Genomic DNA, 18,807 nt, shown 5'->3' with positions numbered 1-18,807 from the left:
AGCTGAAAATGTCCCTTAGGTGACAACCAGCAAGAAAACTGGGAATCTCAGCCCTACAATCACAAGGAGTTACATTCTGTCAACAACTGGAATGAGAAGGGAATATTTTCCTCAAGAGTTGCCAGTAAGGAAGCCAAGCCTGCCAACACATTGATTTTAGCCTAGAGAGACCCCTGTCAGGTTTCTGAACTACAAAACTGTATGGAAATAAATTTGTGATGCTTTAAACCTCTAAGTGTGTTTTAATTTGCTATGATAGCAATAGAAAAATAATACACCAGCATCTAACTTTTTGTCTGACATATCAGAGGCATACAGCATTTAAATAAATATGAATCATTCTTTCATTAAAAATATAAGAAAATCTACTCAAGTCCCTATATCTCCTAAACTTAACCAACATTTACTAAATAGAGGTGTTATTCAGAATACTAGAGCCAACAAATATTTCATAGTGATGAGGAGGGTTATAAAATATATCAACAGAGAGAATATATCCCATTTGATGATTCACAGTTTACACTAGCATAGTGAAGACTCAAAAAAAATCCTAGAAAAGTAAAATATTAAATTTTGCATTTCTCAAACTTATTTGACCTTACAAACATTTTTCCCCCATTTTACTTTTTCTTTTTAATATCCTCTAGAATAAAATAAGGAACTATCATATTAAGCAAAATATTGTCATATGCCTAGTTTGGGTCTTGTTTATACTACAGGAGAATCAATAAAATTTCTTAGCAGAAAGAATAACAAAGTGATCAACATATTTAGCCATTAGGACCAAAAAGGGCAATATGGCTACAAATAATGCCAAAGGGATAAGGTTCTAACAGAGTAGACTGTAACATGATGGGGGTCCATTTGTTCTTTTAAGAATAGCAACCCACAAACTCGTTTATCTTTAACCTTCTTTGGGAGACAATTTTCGGTTTTTTTATATATGTGCAGAAATATAATATCAGTAACTTAAACATTGACAAGAATCTAAGTCTTTGATTTCATGATAATCTTTTGTTATCACAGTGTCTAATTTTAAAAGGTGGACAAATTTATACCACTTCAAAAATGACAGTATTTAAACAAAAGCAAAAGAAAATATTTTTTATATTTTTCCATCTCTTCTCATTTCCATCTCTTCTAAGATGCCTAAGGATTTCTATAAGAAAAGAAGAGTTAAATGAAGCAGATTCAAAATTTCAAACTATTCTTAGCTCATTTCAACTGTAACATTCATTTAATAATGGGATTTAACTTAAGCTAAATGAAACAGTAAATCAATCTGCCCCATCCATTAGAATATTACATGTTATTTTTATTTAACAAATAATTTGAAGCTTAATGACTCAAACTGGAAATTATAAAAATAAAATTTAGCTTGTCATATGATGTGTTTTTGTAGTAGCCTAGCTTTCCTCTAAAGATTAATATAGTGAAAAAACAAAACTTCCAACTATGATTTCTTTCTGCCATTGAACTCACTGGGATTTATTCTACAATTTTAGATTACAAAGCAGGAAAGACTTTTACTGTTCTTAAACTCAAAATTCAAACAGTATATTATAAATGTTCTATCAAAAATTAATGATAAAATTTTATTGGCGTCATTGTTAACAAAATTCCAGAATTCCAGCATTTTAATGTTATAATAAAAGCATTAAAAAAACACAATTTCAAGTCAAAGACATTGTATATACTTTATATTCCAACTGAAATGTGATGATATAAAAAGTTTTGATTGGTAGGTTGAAATTTTTCATCCATGATTACTTCAGTTTTATCTTAGCCTACAATTTCAGTCCCTCTTCCAATCACATCATTTAAAATCTTGTCTGTACATATGAAATATATGAATTGTGACACAACCAATCCATTGCTTCAGCCAGCCTAACAGCTGATATTCAGCCACTGTTAGTCTGATGTAACCTACATCAATCATGAAAATGGCTAAAATGGAGGTCTTACCAGGGCCTGGTGTCATGATCAGCAGCTGCTGGAAAACATGGCTGACTATGGAGACTTGAATGATCTAAGTACCTACACCTCCAGTCATGTGTTAGCTAAAATTAATTAAATTGTGGTTAGGAGTAGATTTGGGTGATCTTGGAGGAATAGTTACTTTAAACACTTCAAAATATATTCCATTTCCTAAAAGATGAGAATGAACTCATGGAAATAATCCTTTTTATAGATAAGAGAATTATTAGTCTAACAATCACCTTTACTTCTTGTCTCTTAGACCATATTAGTGGAATAGGGCTGGAAACAAAGATTTGCTAGCTGTTGATGCTGCCATTGCATCCCAGGTCTTGATCATGAACGCCATGAGAGGAACTAATGATTTCCTAATCATGATATTTAACAGACCCATGCCCTCAAGTCAGTCTTCTGGCATTGATAGATTCTTTAGCTGTCCTTGAAGGTCAACAGCAAATCATATGGCACTAGTGTCTGTGTTTTCCCCCAATAAATTGATTCCAAACTCCTACTGCATGTTTGCTATCTTGTCATTCATCTTGTTTACCTGATTTGCCCTAGGATTCTAAGTATGATGAGCCTGTCTCTATTTCTTGGAAGCCCAAATTGCAGTTCTTAGAAACTATTTTACATAGTTCAAAGAGAATAAAAATTCCAGGCATTTTTTATGAAAACACAGCTCTTGCCAAGAAAACAAATACTGGCAACAGAGGAGAAAGAGCTTAATATTTTACTGGCAAAGTTTAATTTTAAGAACCTGAAATTTCTCTGGAGAAATGTTTAATATTTAGGGTCTTTCACAAGAGAATAGTATTTATCCTTTTACAAACTAAGAGGCCAAGAGATATAATCAAAAGAACTCTGGATTAGAAGTCAATAGACATAGATTGCATGGCTCTGAAAACAAATCAACTGTGTAACCTGAAGCAAGTCAGTTTAATCTTTATGAAACTGTTGGAAAGAGACTTTGTAAGAGAAAGAGCAAGAATTGGTTCAGCAAATGAGGAATATCTAAGTCAAACACATTCTGTGGTTTGAAACTTTGAGCTAGTAGAGAGTATGTATTAAAACTGGTCTATACGGTCAAGGGGGGCATCCAGTATTTGCACTTTAAAAGATTTGCCCATTTATGAATATAATGAAAACTGTATACCCAGTGCTGGATGAGATAGTGGATGAGGACTATAATAACCTTCCCCTGACATACAGTGTATACTAAGAAACTTCATAGAGAACAATTATTTTAGGGGTAAATATAACTAGTACATTTTGCAAAGCATAATGCCAAAGACAGCAAATAGTCACTACCTCTTCATTTATTACCTAACAAGATTTCAGAAAACATTTAGATGCAAAGAACTTTTAAAATGTGTTCATTCAAAATGTAGTAACACATTAAGCTTACATGCCATTTTGTTTTTCTAAAGACCTTAAAGGTGCTTTTCAAGTTTCCATTCATCCATTACAAAGCTTTCATTTTCAATAAAAGAAGAAAGATGTCCAGATATAAAATAGCTGTGATCATAAAAGATACTAAGTACTGCACAAAGTCAGACTTTTAAGAAGAAAATTCCCTGGAATACCAGTCTTAGTTTGATGATTTTGTTACTGGTTTGTATTGCTTTTTCACCTGCTCTTTGGTAGATTTTTTTTTCTTTTGAGGAGAAGACTTTTCATCTCATTTATTTTCCAAATCTATTACTTGGAGTTCTCACAAGTTAATGTTTTTTTTTTAAGTTTCATAATTAATAATACCAAATGCTAAGTTGTTTTTAAATTAAGAAAGTTTTATTTTTTATTATTTTCTGATGAATATTGTCATAAACCACTGTCTTCAGAGAAGTATGTTAGGACATCCTGTTTTATTGACACTCTGATTTCCTCACTAACTCTTTTTTTTTTTTTAACCAAGAATGTAGGAGGTAGAATGCAGACAGTGGAAGTGGTGACACCTCTGTGGAGTGAGAAGGAATGATGCCAGGTGTATCTGATATGTATGTGTGTGCTTGCAAATCTTTGCAGCTGCTAGCTGCCATCTCCTTTCTTCCTTGGCTTTGCTTTATCCAAATCCCATCTCCCTACCCATCCTGGCAAGGTCACAGTTGCTTCACAAACTGAAAAACATTGGGAAACGTTGGTATACAGAAACACTAGTGTGGAAGAAAACGACACACACCAAGCACACCTTGTCTTGTCTCAACAAGATGGTGGTAGCATAAATTGGTTCTGTGAATATTAAAACATCAATTCTATCAGTGTTCCAGAATAGTGCTTTCTCTCTGCATGGTGTTAGCATATTATTTTGTGACAATACTATGGCGGTACTCCTTTGCTGTAGTTAAATGTTAGAAGTTCTAGATCTTTTTACCAAATTACACAGTTTCCAACAAAATCACAAAACAGTGCAAAATATATTTTCATATGGATTAAACTGAAATCTCTGATTTCAGAGATTAAACTGATCTCTCTAGTGTCTTTTATTAGTTAACATTTTGTCTCAATTCAAGAGCGATGGTTTTACATTGTTTTATCTTTAATAGAAAGGATATCTTATCCTAGGAAGACAGCTAAGAGATGAATCATACAGTCTTTTATTTTGAAATATATGACAATCATCCTAAACTCTTAATTCTGTACAAATAAATAGCAGAGTTCTCAGAAATGTATTTGTATCTTTAGAAAGGGATAAATAAGCAAACACAATTTAAAAAATATATAGAGTGGGTTCAGAACACAATAATTTGTTAAACTGAGAGCCTCTTTTCCCTATTTCTTTTTTTGGGTAAATTCATAGGTTCATTATAAGAAATATTTAGAACACTTGTCTATATGAAGAACTGTATTAGATGCTAAAAGTAAGAAATAGACTTTATTTTCAAAAGCTTACTCTCTCCTACACAAGAAGACAATAATACAGAAAACTATTACATAAGATAGAATATGGAAGTAGATACTAAAAATATTTTTAAGTGGTAGAAATGGTGAAGTGATTCCACTTGAGTAGAATCATTAGAAACTAACTGAAATGGTTTTGGAAATGTTGCATAACTATGGTATCTGCGGATAAGTGAGAGACATCATTCCAAACAGAGAACTGAATGAGCCAAATCTCTGAAGCAATAAGGGTTGGATACACACACTTACTCTTTTGTGGGACAGACGCTGCGTTTAGCACTGGCAATACAACAATGAATATTAAGGAGGTTGACATAATGGAGTGCACAGTCTGGTAACAATCTGGAAAGAACAAGAAAAGAAACTTTGCCACTAATACCAGTACCAACCAATGGAGTGACAAAGTAAAGGATATTGAAACCTGGAGAAAGGATGTAGTTTGGTGAAATGCTGGTATGTGTGTATGTGTGTGTGTGCATGTGCGCACACATACATGAAAGCATATGAGTGTGTGTGTACACAGTATAAGCATGTGAGAGACATAATCATAGTTGTGATTTAGGAAGATTAATTTGGTAGAAATAAATTATATGGAGCTAGTAGAATAGAAGTCATGTGGCCAGGGAAGAGTTTACTTTTGCATAGCAAATGCACTTTTTTTCAAAGTAAAGTCTTACATTTTATCTCTCTGTCCCCTTCAATCTTCATTTTTGTTTAGGTTTTTGTTTTTTTTAATGGGAAATGGATGAAGGTAGGCAGGGTCTCTTGCCCTTTCCACATTCACCACCTGCTTAGGTTTCTCTTATCATATACCTTACACGCTCTGTCTGCTGCTTCTCACTGCTTATTCCTGCATGCATTGTTTTTTTTGTTTGTTTTTTTTTTCTGTAATCTCCTTTGTCCCTGATGCCAATCCTAAGTACTCAAAAGCTGGTTGAATATATTACTGCCTACTTTCAAACTCTGATCTTTAAGTTCTTATATGGATATATGTTTCATTCAGGTTGGCAGTTCAATTTATTATAAGCAGAGCTTATACTGACAGAATCATATATTCAGGTCTTTTCATTTTAAGAAATATAAAAGAAAATAAATTCTGGAGTCCTGGATGAAAAGGCTGTTCAATTACTGGGTGGGATAGGACCAGATATATTAGTATGGAGGAAAGGGTCAGGAATCATAGTAGATAAGATGACAATGGTTCACCAGTGTGGGACTACAGTTAAAAAAGGGAACATGATAGTGTGATACATGAGTAGGATCATAAAATGTACAAACCATAAGGTACTCAGCATTAATCAGTCCCTACAGATCTGGGCTTAGGAGTATGATGACACACCAAAAGGAGTGTGATGACAGGGCTTGCCTAAGGCACAATGGCAAGGTAAGTGAATTCTGCTTCAGCAGCTGCTGACCAGCCTTTTCCACACCCTGCTTATCTCCACTGACATGCATGCTGCCAGGCAGTTAGCACTCAGTGCTTCCACATGTGGCCCACCACCCTGGCCCTGTCCCACATTCTAATACCATCCGACTCTCTGGCTCTCTTTCTTTTGTACTTACATTTTGAGATCAGGATCCAAGAGCTCTGATAAACTATTTTGGAGAAAGAAAGTAGTTGTGTTTCAAAGAACAATCCGAAACAATAAGACTTAAACCAGTATGATGACTTTGTAATTGTGCAACATCAGACTGTATGGCAGGTAGTATATAGATGGAGAGATATAGTAAGGAAGATTTTATACACTGTTGTTTTATTAAAAAAAACCTAAACCAAAGCCACATTATGCATGCAGCTATCTACCGTAATATATATATCTGGCATAAAATATTTCAGAATGACTTTAGGTAATTAAAAGGACAAAATAATCAAAATTCATTTAACTCCAAAACATATTGCTCTGCACTTTTTGTCAAATTTCAATTTATTTCAATTTTTTTCAAGTTAATAAAAATCATTTTAACTCAGATTGTCCTCTGGAGGTACTGTGTGTGTGAGTGCTAAGTCACTTCAGTCGTGTCCTACTCTGTGCGACACTATGGACTGTAGCCCCCACACTCCTCTGTCCATGGGTATTCTCCAGGCAAGAATACTGGAGTGGGTTGCCATGCCCTCCTCCACAGGATTTTCCTGACTCAGGAATCCAACCCATCTCTCATGTCTCTTGCATTGGCAGGCGGGTTCTTTACCACTAATGCTACCTTGGAAGTTCCTGTAGGTACTGTACTAGCTAATAATTCTAAATTAAGTTGTCAAAAAAAATAAAAAAATAAAAAAATAAATTAAGTTGTCATGCGCAAACTATATATGTATTATAAACACACACACACACACATATATATATACTAATCATAAACATATACCTGTTCTTATATGTATATGTATTTATATATTCTCCAGTTTGAAATTCAGGTCATTCATTATACATTTTAAAACATTAAACCTAATTAAAAAGTGCTTGGTCTTACTCATGTTTTCTACATTGAAAACTAGTATTATATATATTGAAACTCAAAGCTAAACCTCCTGAATCATTTCTCTACATTTCAGAATACATAAAAGTCTTCAGAACTATATTTTGGAAGTTTTGATCAATAGGATGATTCCCAACACATCAAAAGAAAAGAACCGAGGAATAAGTTCTTCTAAATCTATGATTGTTAACAGGGGTTTCTGCTTAAAGAAAATCATCACAGAGTACGCTTTCATTGTTTTCTTACTAGAGTCAAAATCTGCCCTGTAAATATGCATGGTTATTCATTCAACATTATTTTTCTACATACCAGTATAAACAAGACAAATAAAATCTTTGCTTTCATGGAATTTAAATTCTGTTGAAGAAAGACAATGAATAAACAAAACAGCAACTATTGATGAGGAGGTGTGCTTAAAGAAAATAAAATACAGTGACAGGACCGTAAGTGGAAGGCACGATGACACTTGAGATAGGAGGGCAGTGAAGGGCATTTGAAAAGCTGATCTTTGAATTGAGACCTGATTGTCAAGGATCTGGCCACACAAAGATATGAAGGAAGGAAGAGCATTCCAGGCACAAGGAAAAGCAAACTTCAAGGTCCTGAAGTAGGAAGAACAAACACATATCATCGGGAAAAATAGAACAATGACTGATGTAGCAGCAGAATAGTGACCCAGGTCATAGAGAGAAACGAGGAAGGGCCAAATACTGTAGTGATTTGTATGCCTTGGTAAGAAGTCAAGTATGATTCTGAGTCAAGGCAGAAGTTAGTGGAGAATGTTAAAGTGGAGAGTAAAATTATCTTTTTTTTTTCTTTTTTCTTTTTAAACATGCTTCCATTTGCAGTGTCGAGAGACAGAGAGCAGGAGGACAGGAATGTAGAACAAGGGCCGGTGGGGAGGCCTGCCATTCTCAGGGTAGTAGTAAATGAGATAGAGAAACATGAAAAATTCATACTATATTTTAATGGTAGAGCAAGTTGAATTTGTTTTATATTGGGATTGTGGTGGGGGACTTATAAAGAAGAATCAAATCCCAGTCAAGCAGTAGAACTTATATATTTCTTTAAAAAAGTTTTAAAAAATAAAAACTAGATGCATATTACAGCCACTTGTTAAATTAACCCTACTGGACACAAAATCTCCTTTCGCTTATAATGCAATAAAATTCAACTCAAAAATATTTGTTAAGAAACTACTATGCATAAAGCACTTTGATAAGTCTTACAGATAATACAAAAGACACCATTCCTGTTCTCAGTAACTACTAAAAATAGAAGACATGTAATTAACTAGAGAACCAATTTTTAGATAATGCTTTCAAATCAAGTAAAACATTTACCGAATGCCTACGATGAGCACAGCACTGCTAAGAATGAAAGGAGGTTACACACTAATGAACAAAACGTGCCACTGGCAGCATATAATTTAAATCTAAATGAAAAACATAATTTCTCCTGGAATTAGCTACCAGAGATTATAAAATATACATCTATCCATTCCATCTTCAATAAGTTGGGAATCATCATTATATCACTTTTAAAATTCATCTCCACACTTAGTAGTGACATCTAGTAGTCATATTCCTTTCCCCTTTTACATCATGGCTCAGCGAAGTGTGCTGAAGGGACTATAGCAATCAGCACATTGTGTTTTTCTTATAGGCATACTTTGCTCGGCTCGTGCTGTTTTAGGTAAAGAAGTTGCACTGCTAAATTAAAAGGCTATATGCTCACAGCGAGTGAGTGCTGATGACCTATATGATTGGAAAGAGAGTAATTTGCTATGCCATCTGAATTCTGAGAGCACAGAGTAAAGCCACGCATGGGGCATGGTCCTGTGCTTTTCTGTGCATTCATGCGCTAGGATTTCCCAGTCCACAAAATTAGTCACTTCATAATAAAACAATTAATAAGAAAGGATTTTAGTGTCTTGTATGTTGCTAATGGTGTGTTGCCACTTGCATAAGAATACTTGAAATGTATCTTTGGAATATACAAGTGTTTCAAGCCAGCATCCAACATTTTCCAGGCAGGGTGGGAGAATAGTAACAGAGGGTCTGTGTTTTTCAGAATGACTCAGATTACCTCATCTGCTACTTATAATTGTTGGTGTTAAATAGCAATAGTCTGTTTTCATTTTGAAGGGAAGTTTGGTATTATGTCTAAGCCAATGGTATGTTTACATTCATGATATCTGTGGCAGAGTTTAGTAGAAATGCTTAAGGGGTGGAAATTTTACACATGGAAGCAATTGGAGGGGGCAAAACACAGATACACATATATGAGATCGCCTCTCGGGGAATCTGAGTACAGCTGACTTCTCCGAGTTCAGATGAGTACCTAGAGGCTGGATCTGGCCCTCAGAGTGATAAAAATAACATGTTCTCACATTTATGATGATAGACACCTGTTATTTAGACAATTTCTACCCACAGCAAAAAAGTAAAAAGCAAAAATCCTCATTGCTAGCACTTGCCTCCTCATAGCTGCTTCCTTTCCATACTAATCACAGCAAAGCAGACACTCATCTCAAAATTGACCAGAGAATGTAAATGGAAATAAAAATCTTCACTAACACATCTGAATATGATAACTGCCTGGTGAGAGTATTGAAGTAAAGGGAATATTTAAAAAGAAACTGAACTGAAATAGAACCAGAAAGAGATAAAGAAAAACTTTAACATTTTCCAGTTGGTAAGTCTGTCTTCAGATTAAGGTGTCCTATATGTATTTGAATATAAAGATATCTGAGCAAATATGGATGTCTATCTTTTTCAAGATACTACTTTATCCACTTATTTAGAAATGCTGTCCCAGTGGCTCAGCAGTAAAGCTTCCACCTGCAATGGAGACACAGGAGACTCAGGTTCAATCCCTGGGTCAGGAAGATCCCCTGGAGAAGGAAATGAAAACCCACTTCAGTATTCTTGCCTGGGAAATCCCATGGGTAGCGGAGCCTGGTGGGCTGCAGTCCAAGGTAGGTCACAAAGAGTCAGCTGTGACAGCACACAAATGCATCTTGAGAAGAAATTATTTGTTCGTGTTAGATTGGATTGGGCTTCACAAAAGTGATGACGTTTTTCTTGAGTGTTAAAGAACCAAAATCTTTGTGTAGGAGAAAGATGAAAGATGATAATGTTGATCTAACAGCTCTTTCCATTCTATGGACAATTAAAATTGATCCTATTTTGGTGAATGCCTCCACCATGCCTGGGAAAGCTGCCTTCTAAATTCAAGTTTGGTCCTTTCTGTCAATAGAGCTGATCCAAATCTGAGAGCCCTTGGCTGATTCTTCCAGCTGCACATGCTTCTGAGTTATAGAGGTATGACTTGTGGTTTAGGATTGTGCAACTCAGAATTCCATCTGTATTTTTTTCCTCCCCCTTCCTGAAATTATCCCAACTGAACTTAAAACTAAACAGGTACTCAGATAGTCTGCCATATTTCACTTTTTACATACATCTCATCCAGCGTATGGAAATCTCAAACATTAAAAATTGTCTGTGTCCTAGGACAAAATTGTTGTGTTCATTGATCTTGTCCTTTCACTTGATATCCTCCAAAGTATAAATAATTTGATGCTACAGAAACACAGATGGTGATAGAAAATGACTAGCTTTTGTGTACTATGGGTTTACAGGATATTTTTCAAAATAACTTGCAAACTAGATAATGTTATACAAATACTAGAGAGTTTTTGGAGTATCATTATCACGCAATTAGCCTTCCAAGGATACACTGACCTTGATTCAATTTTCTCTCTCATTTTCAGTGATGGCATCATAAGACAGTACACATATCTCTACATGGTGTTCATATGACTCACACCTAAACCCTGCCAGCCATGGTTGCTGCAGCTTCTAAGTACATCTGACTCACTGAGAACTAACTTACTAAGGTTGTATTTGATATGAACATAGGTGCTATCTTAACCGGACTACTCTTTAACATCAGCGAAGGGAAAAAGAGCTTTCTGTCAGATCTGATCACAAGCTCATAGAATGTCAAGGGGACCATCTGGCTGACAGGTCCTAACATGCAGCTGCACAAATTTTCTAAAAATTATGAGAGAAATTGGACATTTTCTATAAGATAATACCACACATAGATACAAAAATAAATTTCTTTGATTTTAATTGAAAGAAAGTGAAAGAGTTAGCATTAGTCACTCAGTGGAGTCCTACTCTTTGCAACCCCATGGACTGTAGCTCACCGGGTTCCTCTGCCCATGAAATTCTCCAGGCAAGAATACTAAAGTGGGTAGCCACTTCAGTGGCTGGAAAGGGATCTTTCCAACCTGGGGATCAAAGTTGGATTCTTTACCATCGTCTGAGCCACCGGGGAAGCACTTGATTTTAATTAGGATTATACAAATGTAACTAAGGAAACAATACTAAATTAACTGTGCATTTTCATAATCAATTATTAATACAATTTTTGATACAAATTAAGTTACTATTTTTTTAATCTCTGATTTATCTCCTGTCTTGCCCTCCATCTAATCCATTCTCCATGCTACTAACATTATACCACTTCTAACAAGTCAAATCTAATCAAGAGCTTCCTTATTTATTTCTTAAAGATTCTGATTTGCCTAAGGGACAAAGCTCAAAATCCTTATCAGAACACAGAAGACATTCAATGGCCAAGCCCCAGTCTACCTCTTCAGCTACATTTCTCATCTAACTTCTCATTTTCTTCTACCCACTCATCCACCCACACTCTTCAACCTCAAACCATGCAAAGCTGCGTGACTTGCAGTTCCTCAAAAATGCCAGGATTATTCATGCTGCCTGGCCTTTGCATTCACTGCTTCTTCTGCCAGGAGCACTCTTTCCATCTTTGTTTGCCTAGCAAACAAACATCTACTCATCTTTCAAAATTCAACTCATGCATTAACTTCTTCTGTAAAGAGTTTCTCCCTCCTGGACATCTGCCCCAGTAGAATGACCACTCTCCTATTTATGGTGTATATATTATAGTACATTTAGCATAAGGCACACACACTCATGTACAGTTCTGCTCCTATGTGCTCACTCCCTTCCCTACCTCCCTTTTCTCCACTGCCTGGGTTGTTCTGAGGTCAGGAAATATACCATAATTATCTTTGGCTCCTTAGTACTAGTACTCTGCCATTGACCAGTTGCAGAAGGAAAGAAAACAGCAGAGAGAGGAGAGAAGGAAGAAAAGCCAGAAAGTTCTTTCAACTCAAAAATATATTTCACATCTACCAATATCTGAGCATCTCAGTTGCTACTACACTCATCCAAATCACCCTCCCCTGGACTTCTGCAACAGCCTGTTTCTCTGATATTTTTGCTTTTAATTTTGCCTTGTTTGGTCCATCCTCCATACAGCTGCCAGAGTAATCTTTCTGAAAAGCACATCTGAGCATATTACTTTTCTGATAAAATCTTCCAAGGCTTCACATTGACGAGAGCAAAAAGAAAAAGATCTTCCCATGCTGCCTTACATTTTCAATTTCATCTTTTTTAAATATATTTTTAAGGCTTATTTATTTTAATTTTATTTTTGGCTGTGCTGGGTCTTTGCTGCTGTGAAGACTTTTCTCTAGTTGATGTGCACAAGCTTCTCACTGTGGTGGCTCCTGGTTACCAAGCACAAGCTCTAGGGCACTCAGGCTTCAGTAGTTGTGACATGTGGTCTCCGTAGTTGCAGCTCCCAGGCTCTAGAGCACAGACTCAGTAGTTGTGGTGCATGGGCTTAGTTGCCCCATGGCATGTGGGATCTTCCCAGATCAGGGGTCCAACTTGTGTTTCCTGCATTGGCAGGCAGACTCGTTATCATTGAGGCACCAGGGAGGCCCCGTCAATCTCATCTTGCACTGAGATTGAATGCACTCTCCTAATTCAGTATCTCCAGCCACATGATTCTTACACCTTTTTCACTAAGACAACAGTTTTCCTGTCTCAGGACTTTTGCATTTGATGTGTCAAGAATATTCTTCCTCAGATCTTCGCATGACCGCTGCCTCCACATCATTCAGAGACAAGTTCAAATATAACTAAAAGAAGTCCTTCCTGACCACCCTGGTGTAGCCTCAGTATAGCCTCCATCCCATTCCAAATAATACAACTGTCTAAGTGGAGTTTATCACTATCTAAGATATTTTATTTGTTCACTTGTTCATTCTCCGTGTCCCTCAGTAATAGAATGAAAAAGAGATCTGTCTTCTTCAACACTCTATTCCCAGGATTCAGAACAAATCAGGGTGCATACTGCATGCATTAGGCACCTAACACATATTTGCTGAAAGGAGAGGAGAAAAATTCTATTTCATTTACTCTAATTTTCCTAGATGACTTTTCCACAAATTCTCTCTCCTCAAACTTACACTTTCTCCCACAAATTGTTAATGTCTCCATTTGCTCCCACCTTTATGATCTACCCTTCTCTGCTCCTCTGCCCTCCGGAAATTGACCCCGTAAATGCATCACCTAGGGCCCTACTGAAGGCCTCTCAGAATTTAAAGTGGGAGTCTTTGGAAGGATATCAAAGGGCAGAAGAAAGAGGCCCATGCTTCCTGCCAGCTGTGGACTGTGGTCTTGCCAGTCTCTGTATCCTTCTAAATGTACAGCTTTGGAAGGGCAGATCCTCCTCTTACCACCGTTTCCTTCCCTTTCTCATTTAGGCCTAGGAGCAAAAAAGCGTTCTCCTGGTGTTAGTCTCCATGTGATTAATGTTTCCAACTCATTAGTAAGACTCTTGAAACAACTGAGTTTTGACTCTGTTTCCTGAGGTGGTCTGATTAATACATTTATCCTAAGCTAGTGCTTTGTACTTTACTAAGAAAATTGGGACATTCAATTGAGAATTCCCAATACCTGGTCCACCATATATATCTATCTTTCCAGCATGTTTCAGTATCCTCTGCCATTCTGCCTGAGACTCCAGGGTTGCCTAATATTATAGCCACAATCAACACTTGGCCTTTGAGCATGTGAATGTGGCCAATATCACTGAGAAACAAAATGTTGAATTTTATTTAAATTTGTGCATGCATGCTAAATCCTTTCAGTCATGTCTGACTCAGACTATATGGACTATAGTCCACCAGGCTCCTCTGTCCATGGGATTCGCCAGGCAAGAATACTGAGGTGGGTTGCCATGCCGTCCTCCAGGGGATCTTCCCCACCCAGGAATTGTACCCATATCTCTTATGCCTCTTGCATTGGTAGGCAGGTTTTTTACCACTAACACCACCTTAGAATTAAAGCTGAATGCTCAATTCAGTTGTAGGCAAATATTAAATATGTCTGGGATACTTGTTTTCAGTTCAGTTCAGTTCAGTTGCTCAGTCGTGTCCGATTCTTTGCGACCCCATGAACTACAGCATGCTGGGCCTCCCTGTCTATCACCAACTCCCAGAGTTTACCCAAACTCATGTCCATTGATTCAGCGATGCCATCCAACCATCTCATCCTCTGTTGAACCCTTCTCTTCCCGCCTTCAAACTTTCCCAGCATCAGGGTCTTATCAAATGAGTCAGTACTTCGCATCAGGTGGCCAAAGTATTGGAGTTTCAGCTTTAGCATCAGTCCTTCCAATGAACACCCAGGACTGATCTCCTTTAGGATGGACTAGTTGGATCTCCTTGAAGACCAAGGGACTCTCAAGAGTATTCCCCAACATGACAGTTCAAAAGCATCAATTCTTCTGCTCTCAGCTTTCTTTATAGTACAACTCTCACATCCACGACTACTGGAAAAACCATAGCTTTGACGGACCTTGGTTTGCGAAGTAATGTCTCTGCTTTTTAATATGCTGTCTAGGTTGCTCATAACTTTCTTCCGAGGAGCAAGCATCTTTTAATTTCATGTCTGCAGTCACCATCTGCAGTGATTTTGGAGCTCAAAAAAATAAAGTCTGTCACTGTTTCCCCATCTATTTGCCATGAAGTGATGGGACCAGATGCCATGATCTTAGTTTTCTAAGTGTTGAGTTTTAAGCCAACTTTTTCACTCCCCTCTTTCACTTTCATCAAGAAGCCCTTTAGTTCTTCTTCACTTTCTGCCATAAGGGTGGTGTCATCTGCATATATGTATGTAAACCCATATTTTGATCAGTTCATTTTTTAAAGTCTAAATACCAATTAAGTATATCTGATGAAAATTTAGTGATTAATAAAGATGCTCTATAGATATAAAATACATTATTTTATCGGAATCTGAAGATCTAGGGTAAAATAAAAATTCTAAATGTAAAATTGCTTATTAATAATTGCTATTATTGATACATGTTGAAGTGATAATATTTTGAATATATTGGACAAACAAATATATTATAAAGGTAATTCATGTGTTAATTTTAACTTTTAAATGAATTTACTGGAAAAAAGTAAATTACATCTATGGCTCATATTCTCTATTGCACAGCATAGCTCCAAATCCATTCCCTGGGCCCCTAATTTAAGTCAATGTGTCATTTGTATACTAGCTCACATTCCTCTCACCTGCCTGAACACACCACTTGAGCAGTTCTCATCTTGTTCTCCAAAATAATCAATTTCTTCTTTCAATTGTATCCTTTCTATCCACACACAAACATGCCATTATTTTTCCCCTTCAGAAAAAGCATCATCTTCACTCACTTTAAACCACTGTTCTATTACTCCCCTTGACATCAAAATTCCCTGAAAGTGTTGTTAATATTGATGTTCTCAAATTCTAGTCTTTCCATTCTCTCTTAAGCTGATGAAACTGCTCTTACAAAGACAATGCTGCTAAGACAGTGTTGCTGCTGCTGCTGCTGCTAAGTCGCTTCAGTCGTGTCCGACTCTGTGGACCCCATAGACGGCAGCCCACCAGGCTCCCCCGTCCCTGGGATTCACCAGGCAAGAACACTGGTGTGGGTTGCCATTTCCTTCTCCAATGCATGAAAGTGAAAAGTGAAAGTGAAGTCACTCAGTCGTGTCCGACTCCTAGCAACCCCATGGACTGCAGCCTACCAGGCTCCTCTGTCCATGGGATTTTCCAGGCAAGAACACTGGAGTGGGTTGCCATTTCCTTGTCCAATGCATGAAAGTGAAAAGTGAAAACGAAGTCACTCAGTCCTGTCCGACCCTTAGCAACCCCATGGACTGCAGCCTACCAGGCTCCTCTGTCCATGGGATTTTCCAGGCAAGAGTACTGGAGTGGGTGCCATTGCCTTCTCCGAAGACAGTGTTACATGGGCCATTTGTCTTCTACATTGTTCACCAGCTAAGTCCTGATATTAGCTTATGTAACAAATAAATTAGAAAAAAATCATTAGCCTCCTCTTTCTTGAAATTTCTTGAGCTTCTCTGATGGTTCAGCTGGTAAAGAATATGAATGCAGTGTGGGAGACCTGAGTTCAATCCCTTCCTTGGGAAGATCCCATGAAGAAGGAAACAGCTATCCACTCCAGTATTCTGGCCTTGAGAATTCCATGGACTATATAGTCCATGGGGTCGCAAACAGTCGGACACCACTGAGCAACTTTCACTTCTTGCTATACTTTTTTTTTTTTCCTAGTTTCCAAGACATCATACTCTAAGTTTTCCTCTGGTAACACTACTTTCTCCTTCTTGATTTTTTTTATTATTCTTTCTTCTTTTCTCAACCTCTTAATATTGTCATGTTCCAAGATTCAGTCCTTGGTCTTCTTTTTCTCTCTACCTTCATTCCTTCTGTGATTTACATCAAGTCTTGTGGTTTTATCAATACACTGCCAATGATTCTGAAATTTACATCTCCAGACCAGAGATAAGTCTGACTTCCAACTCATATTTCTCACTACCTACTTGACATCTTAAACTTAACTTGTCCAAAACTGAACTCCAGTCTTTCTGATCTGTATCTTTGGGTTGCCTGGGCCAAAAATTTCAGATTGATTTCTTTCTCTATTACACAATAGCACATCAATCAATAAATCCTGCTTGCTCTAGCTCCAAAATACAGAGACTATGACTAGTTCTCACCACCTCCACTGTCACATGCTGGACCAAGTCCCTGTCATCTCCTATACGGATTACTGCAAAAGCTTCCTAATTGTTCTCCCTGCTTCTCCTTTGCCTTCAACAGTCTATTTTCCACACAATAGCCAAGAGTAAGCATGGCAACCAGGAAATCAGATCTTGTCTTTGCTTAGGAAAATTAAGTGATTCACCATTTCATCTGGAATAAATTCAAACTCTTAACAATGGCCAACAAACCCCTACACAAAATGGCAAAGACAATGCTATGACCACATCTCCTATTATTCTCCAGTTTTCTCACTCCATTTCAGATGCACCAACCTCCAAGTTCTTTCTAGAGAAATCAGCCATGCTCCTATCTTAGGCCTTTGCAATAGCTATTCCCTTGGCCTGGAACAATTTTCCTACAGATTTCTATGTCCTTCTTCCTTCATGTCTTCCAAGTCTTTGCTCAGAATTCACCTTTCCTATGAAGCCTGAGCTGACTTTCTATTTTAAGTTGTGACATTCACCCCAAATACTATCTCCCTTACCCTATTTTTTGTTGTTATCTCCTGACACTCATTGCCTCCTTACATACTATAAGTTTTACTTATTTTTATGTCTGTTTGTTTGTTTTTTATTTCCTACTCCACTAGTAAGTACACTCTACAAGGGCAGAGGTAGTTGTATACTTCTGCCTAAAATAGTGTCTAACACACAGGAGATGTTCACAAGATATTTGTAGAATGATATGATAGTTCAACTACTTTATTCAGTCTTAATTATTCAATTCTTAATCACCATGTTTTCCAAGCAGTCAAAAGCCTAAGTTCCAGTTTAAGAAAAAGTATGATCCAGACTCATCCTACTTAGCTTCAGATGTGCTTGAAATCCCTGATAATCAGAGATCATGGTATGCAGATGGTGCTTTCTAAGTGTAAGAGAAAATAGATGATTTGCTGAAGAGTTACAGCCTATCATGAACCCTGACCAGTTTGCAACTGCAGCTCTTCATGAAGCCTAATTCTTTCACTCTGCAGCTGGTGACTGCAGCTATGAAATCAAAAGATGCTTGCTCCCTGAAAGAAAATCTATGACAACCCTAGGCAGCATATTAAAAAGCAGAGACATTACTTTAACAACGAAGGTCTATCTAGTCAAACCTATGGTTTCTCCAGTGGTCATGTACAGATGTGAGAGTTATACTATAAAGAAAGCTGAGCGCCGAAGAATTGATTCTTTTGAGCTGTGGTATTGGAGAAGACTCTTGAGAGTCCCTTGGACAGCAAGATCAAACCAGTCAATCCTAAAGGAAATCAGTCCTGAATATTCATTGGAAGGACTGATGCTGAAGCTGAAGCTCCAATACTTTGTCCACCTGATGTGAAGAACTGACTCGTTAGAAAAGACTCTGATGCTGGGAAAGATTGAAGGCAGGAAGAGAAGTAGACAACAGAGAATGAGATGGTTGCATGGCATCATCGATTGAATGGACATGAATTTGAGCAAATTCCAGG

The sequence above is a fragment of the Giraffa tippelskirchi genome, chromosome 1, assembly GCF_054371585.1.
Source record: "Giraffa tippelskirchi isolate mGirTip1 chromosome 1, T2T-mGirTip1v1.2.pri, whole genome shotgun sequence".
Classification (NCBI taxonomy): Eukaryota; Metazoa; Chordata; class Mammalia; order Artiodactyla; family Giraffidae; genus Giraffa; species Giraffa tippelskirchi.
The sequence above is the reverse complement of the archived record's forward strand: the minus strand, read 5'-3'. Positions refer to the sequence as shown.